This window comes from Mastomys coucha, unplaced genomic scaffold (assembly GCF_008632895.1).
Source record: "Mastomys coucha isolate ucsf_1 unplaced genomic scaffold, UCSF_Mcou_1 pScaffold14, whole genome shotgun sequence".
In the NCBI taxonomy this organism is placed as follows: domain Eukaryota; kingdom Metazoa; phylum Chordata; class Mammalia; order Rodentia; family Muridae; genus Mastomys; species Mastomys coucha.
The window spans coordinates 41,709,134-41,728,334 of record NW_022196896.1 but is presented as its reverse complement, the minus strand read 5'-3'; the positions used below and the strand labels follow the sequence as shown (position 1 = coordinate 41,728,334).

Here is a 19,201-nt window from a genome sequence, read left to right as displayed (position 1 = left end):
CCCAGGGCATCTGAAGCCCTATTCCCAGGCATCTGAAGCCCTATTCCCAGGCATCTGAAGCCCTATTCTGGTTTCAAGGACACAAGATATACATGTACTGCATATGCACGCATGCAGGCAAGTACTTATACACACAAAATAAAAGCAAATAAATTTTTAAAAAAAAAAGATTTTAGAAAAAAACCTTGAACATGAAAATGGAGGACATTTCCCATCATTCATGGAAATTTAACTATATTTCCTTTTGAGTTAATTTTTTTAAACATTTACTTATTTATTATATGTAAATACACTGTAGCTGTCTTCAGACATCCCAGAAGAGGGCATCAGATCTCATTACAGATGGTTGTGAGCCACCATGTGGTTGCTGGGATTTGAACTCAGGACCTTTGGAAGAACAGTCAGTGTTCTTAACCGCTGAGCCATCTCTCCAACCCCTCCCCGCCCCCCCGCCCGTTTTCTAATTGTGTTAACTTTTTGACGTAGGAAGGAAGCAAGACAGGCAGTCCAAAAGACAACCAAGTTTAAATTAAAAAGCCACGAGAGTACTTGGGGAGACTCCAGAAGTTCTAATCCTGCTATTCCTACACAGAAACAATGTGAACCTTGGAGGTAGGCACTCCACTTACCAGCTCCCTAGCACCATTATCCTAGAGTCTATTCCTTTTGGGTATAATCTGAAAGTTGTGAAGCGCGCTAACTAAGCTCAGCACAGAACTAGCTCAGCTCCAGCACTGAGGTCTAGCTTATGAGGATCTGGTTTCTCAATTGACTTCTCCAGTGCTGAAAATGGGCAACTGTTACAAAAGCACATAGGTATTTATCAGTCTCCTCTAAATGTCCAAACCTTAACCCTTACAGATAGCTTTAACAACACTTACTCATTCCTTCATTCAACATTCTCTCTAATGTGTGTCATGTGCTGAAGCCTCAGTTCCCACTGGCAATACAGAGCTCAGTGAGAGCCCAGCAGTGCCTGGAAGGATTTCAGTGCCTAGTGGGGAAGAGCAGAAAATGATGGGGCCAGCTGAAGGTCAGTCGGGGACGTCAACAGAGATGTGGAAATGAAAGATGCTGTGTCAGCCTATAACCCCAGCTACTGGGTAGGTTTGGGAAGCTGGAGATTCTGAAGCCCAAGGCTAGCCTGAGCAATTTAGTGAGGCATTATCTAGAACCAAAATTTAAAAGGGCTAGAAAAACTAAAAACTGCAGCTCCCAGGTGAAGTATTATGAACACGTGTGAAGTCCTGGTTTTAATTCCTAGCACCCAAGGAAAAGAAGACATAATGAAAGAAAAGGAAAAAAAGATTTAGGACTTAAGTCAGGGGCTGGGTGCTTGCTGGCTGGAAAGCTTTAGTGTGGGGAAGAAATGAATAGAAAAGATATAGTTAACATATGAAGACTTCCATGTTACACTTACAAATTGCATATATGTTCAGAATTTTTTTAAAAAAAGATTTATTTATTATTGATTTTATGTACATGAGTACTCTATCTACATGTACACCTGTGTGCCAGAGAGGGCATCAGACCCTATTGCAGATGGTTGTGAGCCACCATGTGGTTGCTGGGAATTGAACTCAGGACCTCTTAATCACTGAGTCATCTCCAGCCCCTGTTCACAAATTCTAGGGAAGCTAGCAGTGGCCTTTAATCCTGGTACTAGGGAGGCACAGACAGACAATTACATGTGAGTTCCAGGCCAGCCAGGAATACGTAGTGAGGCCTTGTCTCAACATCAATAAATTTTAAGAAAAAGTAATAAGGAAGTAATGGCAATTGGTAAAAAACAACAACAACAGAATCAAAACCAACCACAAGAAATACTAACTGGAAAAAAACAACAACAGAACCAAAACCAACCGCAAGAAATACTAACTGGAAAAACCACAGTAGTGAAGCCAAATGTGAATTTTGTCTCGGTAACTGGGGTGGTGGGTGATTTTAGCATTGGTGACAGTGACACAAATGTAGTTGGCAGTCTGAGAGAAAGTGGTGGGAATGTATAAATATTTGAAAGAAGAATTACTGGGAAAGTCCTTCAAAGGCTCAAGTAACCACAGACTTGGTGAGGGCAGTGTAGTGAATGCCAGAAGCAAAGCCTACATGACATAGGTCTTTGATAGATTTAAAATTCAGAATTTTCCACTTTTAGTATCCACACTGCACAATAACGAGAAATACAACCAATCATCTCCTGGACAGAGTCATCAAAGACACTGTATGAGATTGCCATCAGGCTGTGTTCAAGAGTCACAGAAGATGGAAATGCATTTTGTATTTAGACTTGTGTCTCATCTCTAAGATCTCATTATATATGTAACTATTCTTAAATCTAAACAACAACACAAAGATTTTGGATAATTACTGTAATACACACACATATACGTATATGTGTGTGCATATCTACATATATAATACACACACACACAACACACACGTGCCCTATGCATACTCTGCAATATTTAGCAACCTTGCACCCTTCTCTCCTACCAGAACCAACATGACTGAGCTGACCATCACGAGGAATGAAGAAACAAGTTGACAGGGTTAGCACAGAGCAGAAGTACAGGCTCTTTGTGTTTGTTTTGTTTTGTTTCTCAAAAAAAGGTTTCTCTGTGTAGCCCTGGCTGTCCTGGAATTCACTCTGTAGACCAGGCTGGCCTCGAACTCAAAGATCAGCCAGTCTCTGCTTCTGCCTCCACCTCCGCCTCCAGAGTGCTGGGATTAAAGGAGTGCGCCACCACCTGATGGGAGGGGCTTTTTTTGTTCTCTTTGTTACTCACTGTCTCATACACTAGTCCCGTTTTTTGTTTGTTTGTTTGTTTGTTTGTTTGTTTTATGTTTGTTTCTCTTCTCAAATTTCATAATTAACTTAAGAAGGGGCTCAAGGCCATTCTGTCCCCAGTCTCACTGAGTTTCTCCCTTTAAAGCCCCATCCATCCGTCTCTCTCTTTTTCTTAAGCCCTTTCTTCTTTCTCCACCTTCTCACCTTTCTCTAACCTTCTGTATAGTCACTGCCTTGTTACAGAGACAAGTACCTTATGGAAGGAAGGTTATTTTCTGCTGTACAGGTGTCAGTGGCTTCAGTTAGCTCATGGTCACCTGGTGCCATTGCTTTTAGGCCCTGACAAGGCAGGAACATGGTGATGAAGGAAAGCCTTTCACTGAAGGCCACCAGGGAGCAGATCAAAAGAAGAGACTGAGGGAGAGAGGAGGGGAAAGAGAGAAAGGGAAGGGTCAGGGATGATATCTGCCCTTCAAAGACATACCCTAGTGACCTAGTTCCTTCAAGGGCATACACCTAGTAACCTAGTTCCTCCAACCAAGTCCCTCTTTCCAATGTTGTCATCAGATTATGATTCCATTAACAGGCTAGTCCATCGATTAGGAAAGATTCCTCATGATCCAACCACTTCCCATCTCTGAGCACCCCATTGAAGATATGACTGAGACTTTCAGCAAGTATGTTTTTTGGAAGACTTTCCCAACTGACTCATAATACAGAAATGAAATCACAATTAGAAAACAGCAGGGGCTCCTAATCTCTTTCCATCTCGCTCATAGACCAGTATAAATGAGGGATAATGAGAAGGATTTGCATTTCAAATCCTTTGCTGGTGATAACTCCAAAGTCTCCCTCAGGTAGGAAAAGTTCTTCAAAGGCAGCATGTCTAGATATCCACAACAGCCAACATTTTAGTCTAATTACAATCAGCTCTCAGTTGCTGCTTAACAAAAGCCCTGTTTTGATAGTCAGAACTATTGTCTGTCATCTTGAGGGGTTAGTAACTGCAAGAATGGAGATCAAACATGTATTCACAAGTCATGCCATATGATCTCTGTCTTAATATTTCCACACCTGGGGAGAAAATTCTTTGAACCAGATGGACTTCCAAATGAGAAATGTAAACTACATTCCTGTATTTTCACCCAGAAGGGACATTTCAACACTACTAAACTGAGACCTCATACTTGAGAGAAGTTCTTCTGTAAATTAATGCTTGAGGGTAGGAAAGGCGAACAGGAAAACATTTCCCTGGAGAGAAAGCAGTCCATGGCACACACAGACAGCAAGCTGGGGTGTCTTTTCTGAGTTGGGGGGGTGCCCCTGGCTTCTGACTGAAGGATCCGGATAAAGACAGTCTCTCAACCATGTTAGCGCATGGAAGGAGCCAATCAACACTAAAAACCGGCAGAGCCCCTCCCTGAGGCAGCAGAGCCCCTCCCCGAGGCGGCAGAGCCCCTCCCCGAGGCGGCAGAGCCCCTCCCTGAGGCAGCAGAGCCCCTCTCTGAGGCTGGTCTGGCCTCGGGCTTCTTTCTAATTGTCTGGGTTTTGGACCCAGGCCTTCGCTGAACGTCAACAACTATGACCACATTATGTTCTCACTAATTCTCTTTGCTCATAAATGGTCTTCATTGTGTTTTAGATTGACTTACAGTTTTCTAGCACTGAATATGGAGTTGAAACCCTGGGGATTCTACAGCTTCTCTTCTTTGCAAAACCATTTTGAATACGTGCCAACCATCGAAAACACACATTGGGATTCGTTTACTGGCAGATAGACATTGAGCTAAAAGAATAATGAGGGAGAAGAAGGTGCTGAGAACAGTGCAGCCTGATGGGAAGCAATGATCCCACATGATGCCTTAGTCTGTCCGAATTACAACAGCAAGAGGTTATGTTTGAGTGGCTTACTATGGCTCTTCCCTCGTGAAGTGCTTTTGCATTCTTTATTTACAACCTCCCAGTGAGGGAAAAATGAAACAAGTCCATTCTAATTCCCTAGAAAGTTATGGGTTGAGTGCCTAACACCAGAGCAGCACCTTAGCTCTTGGTTCTCAATTCTATGTTCTTATCATGAGGCAAACTCCTGGATCTCTACAGCACAGCACTGGCTACTTGGAATGGCTGCCATTCCAAGTGTTAAGCACCATCATATATGCACCTCTGGCTGTAGGATGCGGACAGACCTAATTAATTAAATGGCTGGGGCATTTGGCCTTTTTCTTTTCCCCCCTGTAGTATATAAAAACCCATCAACTCACTTAACTCTCTTACTGGTAAAATATGTAAAAGTTAATAGCCTTGAAAATTAGTTTTATTGTGAATTTCATTGTAATACACCAGGACTAAGTCACCTGGTTTGTAAATAGGTTTGCTTAAAAAGCCAAATGTATTTTAAATGCTAGTGTACACTGATGGTAGACAAGGAGCTTAGGTACCTTTTAAAAACAAATAGAAAGGAAGGAAAATAGAAATTTGGAAGCTTATGATAGTGCTGACAGTTTGTTCAGAAATATTTATTTACTTTTATGTGTAAAATAATTACCCTGGGGCTAGAGAGAAGGCTCAGCAACTAAGAGTATTCGATACTCTTGCAGAAGACCCGAGTTTAGTTCCCAGCACCGGCATCAGAGGGCTCACAGCCAGCTAGACCTCTAGCTCTAGGGAGTCTATTCCATTTTCTGACCTTTTTGGGCATCTGAACACACATACAAACTAATAAAAATAAAATTAATTCTCCTTTCTCAAACACCCTTTGTCTAATCTATCTTTCATTTCTAAATAAGGGTGGTAGAAATTATTGTTTTCTTTAAAATCTGCCCCTACAGAACTCTATCTAAATGCTCTTCTTTTTATTTTCGTAGCAGTTGCCAAAAACGCTTTCAATTCCTTGTGTCATATACCTTAGATAAAAGATCAGACTCCCAAGTAACTCAAGAACACAATAAGGAGGTAAATGTGAATGCCCACAGTATTATTTACTTTATTTATTTTGCTTTACATTTTCACATAGTTTAAGAGAAAGACATGAACTCTGGATGCATGCAAGTCCTTGAAGACAACTGGTTTACCAAAAAGGAGCATTTTCTACAAGTCTCCGAGGTACAGACGTTTCTGTAGGAGCCTGCACACTATACTTCAATTCTCTTACTAAAACCATGTAGAAAAAGACGGCCAATGGCAAACTTCTTTGGAGCTCTCTTTTAATGCAGTGACAACAGATATGACCTTTCTACCTAATTATTCTGGGGATGGCTTCTTCGAAAGTGTTCCCTTCACTTGTAATTATCATGCACTCTTGTGAAATTTAAGCAGATAAATGAGGTCAAATTAGGCCATTCCTGAGAGAAGAAATATAGTATTCAGAGAGAAGACATTTAGTATACCTGTCTCTGGAACTAGGAACACAGGATCAGCCAACACAAATCGAATGGTTCAGGGCACAGGGCAATGCTTCCTTTCAGAAAGTAACTTCCTGGGGCTGGTGAGATGGCTCAGCGGGCAAGAGCACTGACTACTCTTTCGAAGGTCGTGAGTTTAAATCCCAGCAACCCCATGGTGGCTTACAATCACCCATAATGAAATCTGATGCCCTCTTCTGGTGGTCCAAAGACAGCTACAGTGTACTCATTTATAATAATAAATAAATCTTTAAAAAAAAGAAAAAAAGTAACTTCCTGAAACGGTGCCCAGAGGAATGAATTCCTTCTTAAATTAAGTATGTTAGAATTCCCCTATAAGAAAGAATACTGATTTAACTCATTGGACTTGGTACCAAGCTGTGTTACTGTATTGTTTCTTTATAGAACATGTGTTGTAAGAAAGAATCAAGACACTTTTCTGTTGAACTGCGACATAGTGGACTTAAGCAAGTGATCAGAACTAGTGTGGATTATTTCTGCACTGGATGGAAAGATTCTGCTTTTTTATGTGTGTGTGTGTGTGTGCCTCCAGGGTTGAGGGGGAGACAGGATCGTGTGAATAGCAGCCCTGAGATCGTTTCTGAGAAATACCACAGCACAGGAATCTGTTCTAAAAACTTTTGGCTCCAACCACAGAATAAGATCATTGTTGTGTGACCTGATTTCATTTCAGTTATTGTCCTGGCAAAGAATGACATCATCCCATTCTTTTTTCCTTGATGGTCACTTGTGAATGTCTTGCAGCCCCAACCCTCAACCTAATTGGACTACATTCTCTCAACAGGGAAATAGCTCTCTTCCTGCTAACTTCCCATCTGAATGTATCTTTATAGCAAGAGCAGAGAGAGAGGCTTTCCATGACCATCCGTGTCCCTGGAGTTGGCTTTGTCCTCCTGTAAAACAAAGCACTGTTCTATTGGTAGCCAGAGCTGCTGAGCAGTCACCTTGTTTAGTGCTGGGACAAGTCATGACTAAATGAGAATAGAGGTTGTGCCAGCAAGAGATGGTACAAGCTGACGGATCCATGTTTCTCATCCTATTGGTATCTACTATATTCTTTGAACACAAACTCACCAGACTGCAAGTGGAGTCCAGGGTAGAGAGATCTGCCTTCAAGTTGCATCCTCAGCACCACAAAGAAAACCCAGCAGACCCCACAAACTCCCTAGATTTGATGGTGTACTATCTAAAGGGACCTGCTTAACTATGTACAAGTATGTACGACTTTTCCTTACTAACCCTTGTTCCTTACATGGATTTTTATTGGAGATACATGTCAAAGTCTTTTAGCCTCAAAAGGGTGAAAGGACAATGCATAGGATGTGTTTAAATAAAAAGCAGCATTGGAGCCAGCCACATAGACTTCCTACCCACTGGAATTCTGGAATGTTGCTTCTTGTAGGGAAAAAACAACAGCAACTTACGTGTTCCAGCCCATGTCAAAGAGCTTTATGCACAAGTCAGGGAGTGCTAAGAAGGAAATGCACAAGCGTGTGCTACCAAGAGGTCAATCAGAATGTGAGGTTCTAGGAGATACTAAACACTACTATGTAGAATTGCTGGTTTTGGAGGAAGTAGAGTGCCTGGGCATAATGTAATCCCCAGCATGGTAACAACTAAAAACAAATAGATCAAACTAAAAAGCAGCAACACAGTGGGAATTTTTCTATTATCATACCAAATGTGTACACACACAGAAAAGCCTGATGCATTTGAGTTGTGTGAAATTTTGTTTTCTTTTAAAGCTTTTTAAAATTTCATAGTAGTCAGCTATTATGCTATCTAACAATTATTGCATACTTTTAAATAATATTAGCATTCTGTTGCCTTCTTTAATGAGAAATGCTCAGAGAAAAATTCTTCATAAGACAAGAGTGTATATTGCTGTGAATTTGGGAAAGCATTAAATGCTTATTGGGTACTAAGATTTTAACAGTGTTTAAGGTCTGCCTTAAATACAGCCTTTTAGAAAAGATGTGGTTTACTAGTGTAGTTGATTAACAATTGTAAACTCACTTGAATATAAATTAACCTATTATACTTGACTTTAAATATCATATAGAATAAAGTGTCAAGGCACAGAGCCATGCTTATGAGGACAAAAAGTTTCGTCGTGGAAGAGGAGAAAGGACTCAGTGGCTAAGCGTGCGCTGCTCCTTCCAAGTCATAGGATTGCTCCTCAGCATCCACAGGATGGCTCCTCAGCATCCACAGGATGGCTCAAAACTGCCTGTGGTGGTTTGAATATGCTTGACCTTATCAGGAGGTGTGGCCTTGTTGGAGTAGGTCACTGTGAGGATGGGTTTTGAGATCCTCCTCTTAACTGCCTGTACAATAGTCTTCTCCTGGAAGTCTTCAGATCAAGATGCAGAAATCTCAGCTTTTGCTCTAGCCCAGTGTCTACCTGAACACTGCCATGTTTCCTCCATGTTGTTAATGGACTGAACCTCTGAACATGTCAGCCAGCCCCAATTAAATGTTGTCCTTTATAAGATTTGCTTTGGTCATGGTGTCTCTTCACAGCAATGGAACTCTTACTAAGGCACTGTCTATAACCCCAGTTCCAAGGGAGCTAATACCCTCTGGCTGCCATGCACCCATGTGGTGCCCATAAATGCCCTCTGTCTCTTTCTGTCTGTCTCTGACTCTGTCTCTCTCTTTCTGTTTGTGTTTCTTGTCTCTGTATCTGTGTCTGTCTATCTAGGTCTGTCTGTCAGTCTCTCTGTCTCTCTGTTTCTTGTCTCTGTATCTGTGCCTGTCTACTTGTATGTATGTCTGTCAGTCTCTCTCTCTCTCTCTCACACACACACACACACACACATACACACACACACACACACACACACACGCGCGCAGATAAACAATTTGAAAACAATCTCTTCCTTGATGGCAAAGTGGTTCAATGGGATTAAAACACTTATTGCCAAGCCTGACAATCAGATTTTACTCTCCAAGACCCACATGATAAAAGGAGAGAACTGACTCACACATGTACACACACACACACACACACACACACACACACACACACACACACACAAAGTAAATAGAATAAAATATATTTTTAAATTTCCATTCCAGTTAGGTATCTTTAAGACTGCGGATATAGTGCTTTCCAGCGCGCACAAAGCCCTGGGTTCAGTCCTCCAAACTTAGTAGCCCTAAAATCTAAACACTTGGGAGGTGTAAGTAGCAAGGTCAGAAATGTAAGGCTCCATAGTGAGTTCAGTGCTAGCCTGCACTAGGAGAGGCCCTGTCTCAAAACAAAAACAAAGCAACCACCAACAGGGTTTCATAAGGCCTTCATTTTTTCACAGACAACATAGCCATTATTATAAGCTAACCCAACTAGGTGTATCCACCCTTGTCCAACAGTGGCTTGGCAGAGCCCAGAAGGGACAATACCAGCCATTTCTATTCTGACAGGAGCTGTGCTCAATGAAAGTTAGCTATCTGTCCCCATGTGGGAGTACTCTCCATGTTAATCCTAAAGTTCCCAAGTGTCCTGAGACAGTTCTCAGGGCTCTTTTGATGACTTTCCCATTACAGTTTATCTGTCCTTAGAACAAAAGCCAGCTTTTTAGAGGCTGGAAAGATACATCTGTGTAGTACCACACGTATCATTTGTTTCTTTCTGTCTCTGTCTGCCTCTCTCTTACAAACACACACACACACACACACACACACACACACACACACACACACACACATGCAGACACACCGACTAAGCAATTTGAAAAATAAATTTGAATGTCTTTTCAGGATGACTCAGCATTTAAAGGGAGTTGCTGCTCTTGCGGAGAACCTGGATTCGATTCTGAGCACCCACATGGTGGCTAACAATGAGCACCCACATGGTGGCTAACAATTGACTGCAACTCCAGCTGACATCTCTTTTCTTTGTATCTGTGGGCACCAGGCATGCAGGCAAAATACCCACATCTATAAAATAAAAACGAAAGACTTTTTTTTTTTAAAGTCAGTCTTCTGGCAACCCAGCTTAAGAAGTTTAAGTGTGAAATGTCCTTCCCAGGCCCGTGGGTTTGAACACTTGGCCCGAACTGCTGCCGTTGTCTGGGAGGCTTATAGAATACTTAGAACTAAGGCCCACAGTTGATGTAGGCCACTAGGAGCAGACCCTTGAAGGTGATATCTGCTTCTACTTTTACCTAACCCCTCTTGCTGAACTGCCAAGAAGTGAGTGAGTTATTCTGTGAGTTCTCACCCCCACAGACAAAGCCACTGCTGCCACTGTGCCTTGCCATGATAGCCCTGAAACTGAGTCAAGATAGCCTGCCTTCCCTTAGGTTGTTCCTGTCAAGAGTGACCCCATGGAAAGCCAAGTAACTAAGACACCAAGTTGGGAGGAGCCTGAGGTTCGCCTACAGCCTGTCCTGGGTCTGTCGGTTGAGTTATATATTCTGGAGGTCATGAGAACTTCTAAACCTGGGAAAGCAGATTTAGTTAGTGGTGCTGGAGAATGAACAGAGGCCTTGTTCATCCTAGAAATGTGTTCTAGGTACATTCCCAGTCCAAGTGGTTCATGTGTGTGTGTGCTTGTGTGCATGTGCAGGTGTCTACACACACGTGTGTGGCTGTGCTTATATGTGTGTGTGCACATATGCATGTGTGTAAGCATTTGTATGAACACATGCATTTACCCTTATTAGTGGGAAGGGCATGAATAAGCTTCAGGTATGAGGACAACTTTGTGGACTGGCCTCTTTCACATTTACATGGTCTTGGGGATCAAGCTCATGCATTAGGCTTCGGAGGCAAGCACTTCTATAGGCTGAACGAGTGGCTCTCTGCTCAGCAACAGTAAGGAAAGGAACACTTTTCCAAGGGTGACATGAATAGAGAAGCAAAGAAAATGGCACAGGCCACAATTCTGAGGCCACATTTGTCAGTAAAATGTTTCCAGTTGTCCAGACCCACTCTAACAGGACCTCTTTCTTTCTACAAAACTCCCTGCACAGGAGGATCAGTCGTGACTCAGGAAGGACAGCCAGTCAGACCTGATGGTTGAATTTTCTGTCCAAAGATGGAAAAAGGAGATTGGAACCAGCTCTGCAGGGAGCTGGCAGGTTCCTGAGAAATATGTGTTCTGCATGTTAAAGTTGAGCAAAGGACTCTGATCCAGCAGTAAAGAAAACAATCTACTTCCTCATTAAAAAATACGCTGAAAACCAAAAAGGGTACAAGACTTAAAGGGGAGGTTTTCTCATTAAAGAGAAGAAAGTGTGAAATGAGAAATAACTGCTCAGATAAAAAGCAATAGAATTCCAGAAACGTGGCAATTTCATAATACAGGACAACTTAAGATGCTATGGGGCAGCGGGCTTCAGCAGTCCCTCGGGAAAGCAACACTTAATGGTGAGGTTTCCATCTCCTCTGTTGTAAGTTTTCAGTGGCATCATACTTGATGCCATCTTTCCCAGCTGCTGCCAGCTTTGACATAAGGAGTTCTGCTTTCCAACAACTTCACTTTCTGTTGACTCCACTTGCAGATGACAGGTGGAGTAGCCTGACTGTCATAATGCTGTCCCAGACAGAGAGACTGGTGGCCAGTGTCTGAGATTGAATACTGAGACACTCGAGTCACCCTGGGTGCCAAGAACCTTCTAATCATTCCCCTTTTACTTGTCATGTATAGGGAAATGGAATAAAAAATGCCCCTCAGGAGACAGACCTGAAATCCAGACAGAATGGAAGTTTTTGTTTTGTTTTCTCTTCCTGTGTGAGATTCATGAACTTTCTAGTGATTAGAGGACAGTTTCCAAGACAACCTGACTCAATGCAAGCCTTTGAAGGAAGCCAAACAAAGGATGAAGGATGCTAAAGAGGAGAAATCTGAGACCAAAAGAATTCAGCATACGCTAGGGCTGGGGTTGAACTGGACATCTGAGGAACAACTCAGTGGAGTGTAGACTCCTGAAAATCCAGCTCCTCAGTGTGTTATCCTGACCAATGTCTAATTGCTATGGTGCCTCCCCACAGTTCTCCCCACTCCCACACCATTCTAGGTTCTTCCCTTTATCCTTGTAAATTAGAAAGTATGAAGACAAACTGTGGACAGGACGGGTGACATCTGTGCACTCCTGACATTGCAGTACCCTGGGATGGCTGAGGTGGCTAACTGGCCTGTCATTCATTTCTTGACTCTTGCAAGGCAGAAATCTACCTAGTTTTTAAACACCATATGATGTTGAGTCGTGTGTCTCTTTAGAGTCCTATTTATTATGCACTATTTGTGGCATGCCGGAGGTCTGATATCAAAGATATAACTCTGCTACCTTCAAGGCCTCTCTTGGCTCTCTCTACCAAAATGGGGAATGGCATAGGAATGGGTTGGGCCACAGTCTCTGATTCCCGTTAGCTCTAAAACATCCCCAACCACTAGCCAAAGTGGCACACATCGCCCAGGTGGGCCCTGGTTCAATTAGTTAAGAGACAAAGCTTTGAGGAGTACCTTTGACACTTCCCTGCAATGAAGAATCTTCATGTCACTTGCCAAATTCACCTTCTCAGGCTGATGGTGACTGGCCCTCAGCACCTGTGATGGAGAACAGAGGTGTTATGAACTGTATCTTTACAAGCAATTTCTCTCATCTTTCAGATATCACTCTTTCACAGCCTCCAAAGGAGACTATCATTAGGCATAATCTTCTGACAACACATTAATTCTTTGAAACATACTAGGTTATTCAGCTGTGTTCTGGAAGCTTCCATTTTGGCTTCCATTAGTACCATTTCATATTATTCTTTGCTTGGGGTTCATACATCCAATAAAGAAGAGTTCCTTTTTAAAAGATTTACAGTGTGTTCCATGTTTAAAAGTTGAGGGACGTCTAATTTCAGGTTGTGGGATTTATTTTAAAGGAAAATGTGCTGAATCATAGAATCTTTCCAAAGCTGTTATTTGATGAGTAGCAAAGGGAACCTTTACAAGAGGTTCAGCTTGTTTCCATTGTATACTTGCAACAGGTGGAAATGTGTCTACCGTAAACGTACCTGAGAAGCAGTACTTGATTTTGTGTCTTTCATGAAGCATATCACATCACACTTTAACACATACATGGTCCATATGTACAATGTATAAGTCAGACAAGGAAATAATAGGATAGAATAGGAAAATGTCACACCACTTATCAATTCAATATGTCCTGTGCCTTTAAAGTCTTTTTTCTTATGAAAACAACAGTGTTAAAGAGAGATTTTATGTAGAGCTTGAAGCTTTCTTACCTTGCCATAGGTGAGTGTAATTGTATTTTGATCTAAACACAGGGACCCCCAGAGGCCATGGGTGCAGATTCTTTCCCTCCACAGACCTGCAACCTCTTGCTCTGGACTGGCTTTGTGGGTTCAGGTTAAGTGTGGGCAGTTCCAGGCTCCACCCTCAGAGCAATGAGCATCCACTCTCTGCTGTGATGTAGGATGCTGGCTGTGGTCAGGTTGGCATAGTATAACATCAAGATAACCTCCATGCTTTCTGACACTGATCTGGCTATACTTCTGGGGGAGTATGGTGGGATCCCAGGTGATAACTTACTGGTTATGTGACCTGGAGTGAGTTACTTAGCCTCTACCCTTTTGAAGAACGGGTTTTTAAAATCTGGGAACTCCCTGGGCCCGATGAGAGGATTACATGAGAACACCCTCTTGAAAATCCATGAAGAGTTTCTCCCACAAAATATTACTACTTGGGTAATTTGAACAATGAATTCTAGGCTGCAAAGTGGATTTATTTTTTTTTCACACTTATATATACATGTACCTTTGTCCCTGATTGAGCAAAAACACATCAAGGACTTTTAAAACCATTATCAATATAGACTTTGATTTTTTTTTTATGCCTAAAGTACATGTTAGAAGAAGCTGAAAATAAAAGAATAAGACAGCCTGGATCTATGCATGTTCCATACACACGCAGAGTTAAATACCTGCCCCACACTGTAGAAAGACCTGTATACTTGCAGAATTAAGAAAGGTGATAGGTTAACCTGACTGTCACAGTACTCAGTCTATAATCTCTTCACTAGGAAATATATGGCACAGACCCTTTTCCTGGTTTGCCAGTTCACAGCTAATACTGTAGCCACACACAACACTAAATATACAATATAAATTCATTAATTTTTTTCTTTTTTTTGGTATGGAGAGATAGCTTAGGGGTTAGGAGAACTGAGTGAATGAACATTCAGACGACTCAGGTTCAATTTCTGGCACATATATGGTGGATCACAACAATCTCTTAACTCAAATGCCAGGGCCTCTGATGCCCCTCTTCTGACCTTTCTGGGCTCCAGCATGCATGTGGTACAGACATATAAATGCAGGCAAAACACTCATACATATAAAGTAAACTAAATAATAAAATAAATTTTAAACTAATTAGTGAGTTCCTGATAAAAACAAATTTATTCCATAGTCATTAAACTAGCATCACCTGTGAAAAGTGGAGTTAATATTATTGGTTAGATTGTTGGTTTATAGTTATTCAAATTTAATTAGTTATTTTAAATTTCAATGATACTTATATGCAGTGAATTGATAGATTCTGCACCCTCAGATTCAACCAGCCAAGAATCAAGATGTTTGAAAAATAAATTTCTTATGTATATAACATACAGACTGTCTCCATTTTCATTTATTCTATATATAATTATTAGATACATTAAATTATATAGCATAACAGTTATCTATATAGTATCTACATTAGACTTGTGTTATAATTAATCTATAAGTAATTCCAAGTGTCCAGAAACATATGCATACTTACATTTGAATACCATGCATACTGCTTTATATAAGACACTTGAGGATTCAGACTGATATTCAGAACCAAACCCACATTCTAGTCTCCCCTGAGCAGCATGAAGTTGTCTCACAAGCCTGGCACGCGAACAAGGAGAAAGGAGAGTAGCCTAGCACCTCTGTGTTCCGCCTCCATGAGCAGTGTTCTGACACCCCAGCAGTGAGGCAGAAACATGGAACCACAGGCTGGTGGCCAGTGAGGAAATGGTGAGTGTCATTCTGTAGTTCAGGCTGGCAAGAACTCACTACACAAACTGGGTGGCCTTGAGCTCTCATCAACTGCCTTGTTTTAGGTGCCTAAATGCTGAGATTGCAGACAGGACACCTGTACCCCAACTTTGACAATTTTGTCTGGTAACATAAGCCAAGGTGAGGCTCCAAGACCAGTTGTCCTGGATAAGATGTGATAAAGATCTCCTTGACACCAGTTCCTCAGCTTGTTGTCTTAGCAATTTCCTATTGCTCTGATAAGACACCATGACCAAGACAAGTCATTAGAGAAAATCTTTCATTCACTTACAGTTTCAGAGAGTTGGAGTCTGTTGGGCAGTCTGTGTTTTGGGTGAGCGAATCTTAACTTCCAGAGAGCTAGTAAAAGAAGGGATGGAACAGTAGAGACATGCTCCCAGACACAGACGGCTGACTCCACGAGTCCTCCAACTCCATTAGCCTTTGCTATCTATCATGTAGACAATGCCCCAGCTCCTGGCATTCTGGCTGGATTCCACTGCACAGTCAGCTGACCACAGCCAGGCATGCCCTGCCCCAAGGACAGGTAGCCCAGCCTACCATAAAAGGGGCGGTTTGCCCCTTCCTTCTCTCTCTCCTCTCTCTCCTCTCTCCGCCTCTTCCTCTTCTTATCTTTACTTTCTCCTCCCTTCTCCCTTTCTCAACGTGGCCATGGCCGACCTCTGCTTTCCCATCTCTTCTCTCTCCTTTCTATAATGAAACATCTTATGCCTCCTTTCAACTAGATGCACCATGTTGGCCCAGCCTAGAGACTCAGACAGAGAACTCCCACGCACCCACTCACTACTGCTACCACCACCTAGCAGCCTCTTCCTTTCCCTCTCTCTCCCTTCAGCCCCAGAGCAGACTTAGCTGCTTTGGGCCCCCCAATTTGTTCTCAGCTCCTCCACAGTGTTCAGTGTCGCCTGCAATGCGTAGGGCTAGAACCTGCGTCCTTGGCATCCATGAGGACCAAGGACCCCCGAGCTGCCCTCCCTCCAAGGACTGGGATACAGATGCCCATCTGGTGAAGCAGGGTGACGGATAGACACCCGTGTCGGCTGCACAGAGTACCCGACCTCTGGCAGGAAGCAGGTCATTATCCCCTCTTCCCATTCGTTTCCCACGGCCCGCAATGGCAAGCACTGCACCCAAGAGGAGTCCATGACAACTGAACAAAGGCATTGGAGTGGCAACAGCTAAGAACTCACATCCTGATCCACAAGAAGGGGCAGAGAGAGATACTAGGAAATCAGTCTTTTGAAACCTCAACATTGTTCCCAAGGCTGTATTAGAGCTCCTCTAATAAGGCCACACATCTAAAACAGTTTTATAAACTGGAGACCAAGTGTTCAAACATTGGGGACATTCATTCATTCATTCATTCATTCATTCATACCACCACAGCATCTTTCTTCTCCCAGGTTTTATGCCTGCTCTTCCTAGCCTAAAATGTCTTCTTTTCTCTATTCCACACTCTAGCATATTCCACATTCTTGCCCCAGCACAGATTCCCTTTTGACAACCTCTATTTTCACTTGTTGCTGTCTGCACATAACCCGAGATACAATATAGCACTCTTTCATTGCCTTGTCTTTCCTGTCAGCTTTGAAGATTGTTCATGGAGGAGGTCATAGGCTGCATCTCCATCTTTCCCTCTTCCCACAGTGTGTAGCTCTGGCACTGCAGGGCAATAACTGATCATCAGCATAAACTCAGACAGTCTGTCAGGGTCTGAACTGCATAGTGATACATGGGTTGACTTAGAGTTTGTTTACATTTGCTTAAAAATAACCAATTTAATGGTATTAAAAACTATAAAGTTTAGTGGCTGGAGAGATGGCTCAGCAGTTATGGTCACTGGCTGCTTTTGCAGAGGACCTGGGTTCAGTCCCTAGCACCTACATGCTAGCTCACAATTGTCTATACCTGCAGTGCTAGGGGATCCTGTGTTCACTCTTAGCCTTTGTCATCACTGCTCACAGATGGTGCATGAAAATATGTGCAGGCAGAAACCTCAGACATATATAAAAGCAAATCCATTTTTTAGAAAAATGTAAAACTAAGAATTAGTTCTCGGCTGACTGTGAAACTAGACCAGAAAGTGGGTAGTCTTGATTTGAGACAATTGTCTTTTTCTCTTTCCCAAGTTAGACAATTTCTATAAGCAGTCACATGGCTCGAGATTCAAGTGTTGTATGAGCTATGCATGTGCGTGTGCATGTATGTGCCTGGGTTTATGAGTCTATTGTTCTGTTGGTAGAATGAGGTAATAGGTGAGACATGAAAGACTTCTGAAATCTTGGTCCTAAAGTCTGTAAGGGATGGGCATATATGCCAGTTCATCAGAAACTGCCATCTACCAAAGAGTGCCAGACTTTTACCTACTGGTAACCTTCAGAGAAGTAGAACTAAGTTTTCTAGCTGCTCCTGACAAGCTTGGGTCAGATGATTTGTGCCACTGTATTCGTGAATGTGGTGCTGTTGAGTCCCTGGTGCGGAGCTGAGTGACTAAACTCTGCTCGTTTCTTGTCGCAAGTGTCAGCTGACCAGGAACAGAGTGCTTCTGGTTTCCCAGCTTCACCAACTCATCAGATTTTACTGCAGAGAAACGGCCTTATGCCCCCAGGTTTTGGAAGGTTAGTGAAGTGCTGTGCTGGTGATAGATTCTTTTATAAGCTGGTTTGGACATCGCTTTCTTTGCACACTGTACAGATACAATTAGAAATGGCTCAGTGGGAGTCTCCTTATGCAGGTAGATGTCCTTTTGTTGTCTCTCATTAGTGGTTTCAGTCTTGCTGCTGAAGAGCATTCTTCCCCGGATCATTTGGCCCTGGAAAGTAGTTCCAAACTGCTTTCCCGAAAAGGATGGTCAAAACACCAAAAATGTCCTCAGTAGAAAATTGCACCAAATCACACAAATCCTGGCGTGGTGATTGCTGCGTTCACATGAGAGGACTATTTCAGATACTGTGACATGAGACCAGAAAACATGAGAAGTTCAGAGGCCGAAGCCAAGAGTGAGTTGGGGAGCTTCCATCTTCCCATAGAGCCTACAACTAAGCATTCTCTGCAGGCAGGTGTCTGAGCTCGCCTATGCTTCTGATGCTAGAGGCAAGCACTGTGGCTCAAGCAGCTTGAATGGAGGAAACTCTCATCAGCATACCCAGAGAGACCCTGGAAGGTGCACTAGCAGTTCAGCCTCTGCAGAGAGATGCTGGAAGGTGCACTAGCAGTTCAGCCTCTGCAGAGAGACCCTGGAAGGTGCACTAGCAGTTCAGCCTCTGCAGAGAGATCCTGGAAGGTGCACTAGCAGTTCAGCCTCTGCAGAGAGATCCTGGAAGGTGCACTAGCAGTTCAGCCTCTGCTGCCTGCCTGGCTGGGCAGTACCACACACTAAACCGTATTTTCTTCCTACCCCTCCTTGTGCTTCTGAGAATCTCTAACATTATCTTTCTTTCCTGTCTCTTTATCTCCTTCTCCTCCTCCTTTTCTTTGTTATGGGAAGAGGTAAGGTAGGGCCTTAATCCATAGCTCAGGCTTACCTGGAATTTTACTATGCATCCCAGAATGGTCAAGAACTCACAGAAATTCCCCAGCCTCAAGTTCCCAAGTGCTGGAATTAGAGCCATAAATCTCTACACCCAACTTCTTTCTCTCTATCATTCTCTATTTATATTCTTTTCATTTCAGGAGTGTGTGGTAGGTTTTTATTCTGTAGCCCAGGCTGGCCTGGAATTCACTCTTTAAGTCATGACAATCTTCCAGCCTTTCTCTTTCCCTACTTCCCTTCAGCCTTCCTGCTCCCTTCTCTTTTCTTCATTTTTTAAGTCTTGCTGTATAGTCTAGTTTGGCCTGATAATTTCTACTTAGCTCCGGCTAACCTGGAGTCCACAATACCTTAGCCTCTCAAGTACTAGAATTAAATATATATATATATATATAT

At 42.6% G+C, this 19,201-nt stretch overlaps 1 protein-coding gene and 1 long non-coding RNA gene across 10 annotated transcripts in view; one reads left to right on the top strand and one right to left on the bottom strand.

Annotated features, from left to right (window-relative positions):
- Sulf1 (sulfatase 1) overlaps nt 1-19,201 on the bottom strand; it is a 168,234-nt gene that overhangs the window by 116,624 nt on the left and 32,409 nt on the right. For all 9 annotated transcript variants that reach the window (XM_031366875.1, XM_031366874.1, XM_031366872.1 and 6 more), the window contains one exon: nt 12,683-12,766. The gene's annotated coding sequence lies outside the window, so the exon portion shown is untranslated. The remainder of the gene's footprint in view (nt 1-12,682; nt 12,767-19,201) is intronic.
- On the top strand, nt 5,816-12,409 carry LOC116088178. Its single transcript, XR_004117805.1, has 2 exons — nt 5,816-5,890; nt 11,190-12,409. It is a non-coding gene; the product is annotated as an uncharacterized LOC116088178 (long non-coding RNA).